Source organism: Styela clava, chromosome 11 (genome assembly GCF_964204865.1).
Source record: "Styela clava chromosome 11, kaStyClav1.hap1.2, whole genome shotgun sequence".
In the NCBI taxonomy this organism is placed as follows: domain Eukaryota; kingdom Metazoa; phylum Chordata; class Ascidiacea; order Stolidobranchia; family Styelidae; genus Styela; species Styela clava.
The window spans coordinates 18,212,501-18,217,500 of NC_135260.1; the positions used below are offsets into that span (position 1 = coordinate 18,212,501).

The 5,000-nt window shown below is 55.9% G+C and overlaps 2 non-coding genes and 1 pseudogene across 2 annotated transcripts; all 3 read right to left on the minus strand.

The window, feature by feature from the left end:
* Positions 1-57, minus strand: part of LOC144430290 (large subunit ribosomal RNA) — a 3,677-nt pseudogene extending 3,620 nt beyond the window's left edge.
* A 288-nt stretch (positions 58-345) lies between these two features.
* On the minus strand, positions 346-499 carry LOC144430218 (5.8S ribosomal RNA). Its single transcript, XR_013479373.1, has one exon. It is a non-coding gene; the product is annotated as a 5.8S ribosomal RNA (ribosomal RNA).
* A 298-nt stretch (positions 500-797) lies between these two features.
* On the minus strand, positions 798-2,607 carry LOC144430272 (small subunit ribosomal RNA). The gene has a single exon (XR_013479427.1). It is a non-coding gene; the product is annotated as a small subunit ribosomal RNA (ribosomal RNA).
* Positions 2,608-5,000: the final 2,393 nt, after the last annotated feature.

Consider the following 5,000-nt stretch of genomic DNA (forward strand, 5'->3'; position numbering starts at 1 on the left):
TCCTCCGCTTAATAATATGCTTAAATTCAGCGGGTGCTCTCGCCTGAACTCAGGTCGTATGTGTCAAGCGGGCCGCTTCTTACACGGCCCGCTGGCATCGCAAGTCGTCGCCGCCGGCGCCGACCGAGCGCGTACCGTCGCCGCCTTGGCCCACGGTCGGTCTTGATCTCGTGACCGGACCGACCGACCTGGACCCGCCCCTCGAACGTAGTTGAACACGTCGAGGGGCCGGCGGTGTACGGGACACGCGGTCGCGCCGAGAAAGCTCGGCGACCGCTTCAACTTGGGGCGACGCCCGGCCGTCTTCGCAGAGGCCAGGCGACGGCCCTCGGGTGAGGACGAACGCGACCCTGAGGCAGACGCGGTCCCGGGATTGACCCGAGACCGCAATTCGCGTTCAGAAGGTCGACGTTCAATGTGTTCTGCAATTCACATTACTTCTCGCACTTGGCTGCGTCCTTCATCGACTCGCGAGCCGAGTGATCCACCGTTAAGAGTCGTCCTCGACGTTTCGCCCGGCGCCGAAGCGCGCGGACGTCACACTGTGGGATCGACCACAAAACCACCACCGACAACAACTGCACAAAAACACCAACAAACGGCGCCGAGCGACCGCCGGGCTGGGCCGGCGGCACATCGAGCGCGGTGCCCAGAAGCCACCATCGCACTCGGCTGCCTTGCTATGCCAACGTGTTACGCGTGTCGCACGGGGCGGAACCCCGATTGACGGCCGCACTCTCGGCGGCACCCAAAGACAATTCAGTGCGCGGTCGGCCGGGGCCTACCACCACCTTCGGTAATGATCCTTCCGCAGGTTCACCTACGGAAACCTTGTTACGACTTTTACTTCCTCTAAATGATCAAGTTTGATCGTCTTCTCGACACGCCGACGCGGCCGTTGCCAGCCGCGACGGGGCCGATCTAAGGATCTCACTAAACCATTCAATCGGTAGTAGCGACGGGCGGTGTGTACAAAGGGTAGGGACGTAATCAACGCAAGTTGATGACTTGCGCTTACTGGGAATTCCTCGTTCAAGGGAAACAATTGCAAGTCCCTATCCCAATCACGAATGAGGTTCAACGGGTTACCCGGACCTTTCGGCCTAGGTTAGACACTCGCTGCTTCACTCAGTGTAGCGCGCGTGCGGCCCCGGACATCTAAGGGCATCACAGACCTGTTATTGCTCAATCTCGTGTGGCTAAACGCCACTAGTCCCTCTAAGAAGTTAGACGCCGACCGAGAAGGTCGCGTAACTATTTAGCATGCCAGAGTCTCGTTCGTTATCGGAATTAACCAGACAAATCGCTCCACCAACTAAAAACGGCCATGCACCACCACCCACAGAATCAAGAAAGAGCTCTCAATCTGTCAATCCTACCTGTGTCCGGGCCGGGTGAGTTTCCCCGTGTTGAGTCAAATTAAGCCGCAGGCTCCACTCCTGGTGGTGCCCTTCCGTCAATTCCTTTAAGTTTCAGCTTTGCAACCATACTTCCCCCGGAACCCAAAGACTTTGGTTTCCCGGAAGCTGCCGGAAAGGTCGTCATGGTAACGTCTCCCGATCGCTAGTTGGCATCGTTTATAGTCAGAACTAGGACGGTATCTGATCGTCTTCGAACCTCTGACTTTCGCTCTTGATTAAAGAAAACATTCTTGGCGAATGCTTTCGCAGTAGTTCGTCTTCCGCCGATCCAAGAATTTCACCTCTAACGGCAGAGTACGGACGCCCCCGTCTGTCCCTCTTAATCATTACCTCGTGCTCCGAAAACCAACAAAATAGAACCGAGGTCCTATTCCATTATTCCATGCAACACTATGCAGGCGAACAGCCTGCTTTGAACACTCTAATTTTTTCAAAGTAAACTTATCGGCCACCGCCGACACTCAGTCAAGAGCACCGACGGAGAACCGAAGGTGAGGCGAACGCAACCAGTGACACGCCTTGCGACGGACCGGCGGCGCTCGCCCAAAATCCAACTACGAGCTTTTCAACCGCAACAACTTTAGCATACACTGTTGGAGCTGGAATTACCGCGGCTGCTGGCACCAGACTTGCCCTCCAATGGATACTCGTTAAGAGTTTTAGGATGTACTCATTCCAATTACAGGGCCTCGTTAGAGTCCTGTATTGTTATTTTTCGTCACTACCTCCCCGTGTCGGGAATGGGTAATTTGCGCGCCTGCTGCCTTCCTTGGATGTGGTAGCCGTTTCTCAGGCTCCCTCTCCGGAATCGAACCCTGATTCCCCGTTACCCGTTATCACAAAGGTAGGCACGTAGCGTACCTTCGACAGTTGATAGGGCAGACACTTGAATGATACGTCGTCGGTGCAGAGACCGTACGATCCGCGTGGTTATCCAGAGTCATCAAACGTCACAGGACGAACCCGGTCGGTTTTGATCTGATAAAAGCGCGCCTCCCGAAGTCGGCGCTTAATGCATGTATTAGCTCTAGAATTACCACAGTTATCCACTTCGCTTACGAGACCAAATAAACCAAGACTGATTTAATGAGCCATTCGCAGTTTCGCTTTACGAGAACTCGTACTTGCACCTGCATTGCTTAATCTTTGAGACAAGCATATCACTACTGGCAGGATCAACCAGATAGCTGCGACAGCTGCGCTCGGCCCTTGCTGGGCCGCCCGGCGCGTGCTCGTCGCATTCGTTTAAGACCGAGGCGATCACCTGCGGCCGTACTCAGCTTCGACAGTCGCTGGCCGCGACGTCCACCCTCTCGCCGGCAGTGCCAGGCGGAGCGATTTGCGTTTTTTCTTTGCTCGCCCTCTCTCGGGCTCGATCCATTCAGTTTCGCACAAACAAGAGCTCTGCCGGCCGCCTGCAGCGGTGCCTAAAACCCGGGCATAACAATGCGACAGTTCTGCTAGGCCGACAAGCGCTCAAGCCAAACGCTCGATCGAACGCCCCCTACATATTAGTCGAGACAACGGCTCGCTCATTAGCATCGCGTTTGTACTTTAACTTTTTTTGGCTCGGCTTCTTTCGACGCCGATGCCGGCGACGCAGCACTCTCTCGCCCGCCAGCCACCGAGAAAAGGGTGCGCTCCGACCGGCCCCGCACCGCTCTTTCTTGGCTCATTCGAGTTTACTGTCTTTCGCTCTAACATGCCTTACCTAGGGTTAGGTTAGTATGCTTGCACGTTTGTACTTTAACTTTTTTTGGCTCGGCTTCTTTCGACGCCGATGCCGGCGACGCAGCACTCTCTCGCCCGCCAGCCACCGAGAAAAGGGTGCGCTCCGACCGGCCCCGCACCGCTCTTTCTTGGCTCATTCGAGTTTACTGTCTTTCGCTCTGACATGCCTTACCTAGGGTTAGGCTAGTATGCTTGCACGTTTGTACTTTAACTTTTTTCGGCTCGGCTTCTTTCGACGCCGATGCCGGCGACGCAGCACTCTCTCGCCCGCCAGCCACCGAGAAAAGGGTGCGCTCCGACCGGCCCCGCACCGCTCTTTCTTGGCTCATTCGAAATTACTGTCTTTCGCTCTGACATGCCTTACCTAGGGTTAGGTTAGTATGCTTGCACGTTTGTACTTTAACTTTTTTCGGCTCGGCTTCTTTCGACGCCGATGCCGGCGACGCAGCACTCTCTCGCCCGCCAGCCACCGAGAAAAGGGTGCGCTCCGACCGGCCCCGCACCGCTCTTTCTTGGCTCATTCGAAATTACTGTCTTTCGCTCTGACATGCCTTACCTAGGGTTAGGCTAGTATGCTTGCACGTTTGTACTTTAACTTTTTTCGGCTCGGCTTCTTTCGACGCCGATGCCGGCGACGCAGCACTCTCTCGCCCGCCAGCCACCGAGAAAAGGGTGCGCTCCGACCGGCCCCGCACCGCTCTTTCTTTGCTCATTCGAGTTTACTGTCTTTCGCTCTGACATGCCTTACCTAGGGTTAGGCTAGTATGCTTGCACGTTTGTACTTTAACTTTTTTCGGCTCGGCTTCTTTCGACGCCGATGCCGGCGACGCAGCACTCTCTCGCCCGCCAGCCACCGAGAAAAGGGTGCGCTCCGACCGGCCCCGCACCGCTCTTTCTTGGCTCATTCGAAATTACTGTCTTTCGCTCTGACATGCCTTACCTAGGGTTAGGTTAGTATGCTTGCACGTTTGTACTTTAACTTTTTCCGGCTCGGCTTCTTTCGACGCCGATGCCGGCGACGCAGCACTCTCTCGCCCGCCAGCCACCGAGAAAAGGGTGCGCTCCGACCGGCCCCGCACCGCTCTTTCTTGGCTCATTCGAAATTACTGTCTTTCGCTCTGACATGCCTTACCTAGGGTTAGGTTAGTATGCTTGCACGTTTGTACTTTAACTTTTTTCGGCTCGGCTTCTTTCGACGCCGATGCCGGCGACGCAGCACTCTCTCGCCCGCCAGCCACCGAGAAAAGGGTGCGCTCCGACCGGCCCCGCACCGCTCTTTCTTGGCTCATTCGAGTTTACTGTCTTTCGCTCTGACATGCCTTACCTAGGGTTAGGCTAGTATGCTTGCACGTTTGTACTTTAACTTTTTTCGGCTCGGCTTCTTTCGACGCCGATGCCGGCGACGCAGCACTCTCTCGCCCGCCAGCCACCGAGAAAAGGGTGCGCTCCGACCGGCCCCGCACCGCTCTTTCTTGGCTCATTCGAAATTACTGTCTTTCGCTCTGACATGCCTTACCTAGGGTTAGGTTAGTATGCTTGCACGTTTGTACTTTAACTTTTTTCGGCTCGGCTTCTTTCGACGCCGATGCCGGCGACGCAGCACTCTCTCGCCCGCCAGCCACCGAGAAAAGGGTGCGCTCCGACCGGCCCCGCACCGCTCTTTCTTGGCTCATTCGAAATTACTGTCTTTCGCTCTGACATGCCTTACCTAGGGTTAGGTTAGTATGCTTGCACGTTTGTACTTTAACTTTTTTCGGCTCGGCTTCTTTCGACGCCGATGCCGGCGACGCAGCACTCTCTCGCCCGCCAGCCACCGAGAAAAGGGTGCGCTCCGACCGGCCCCGCACC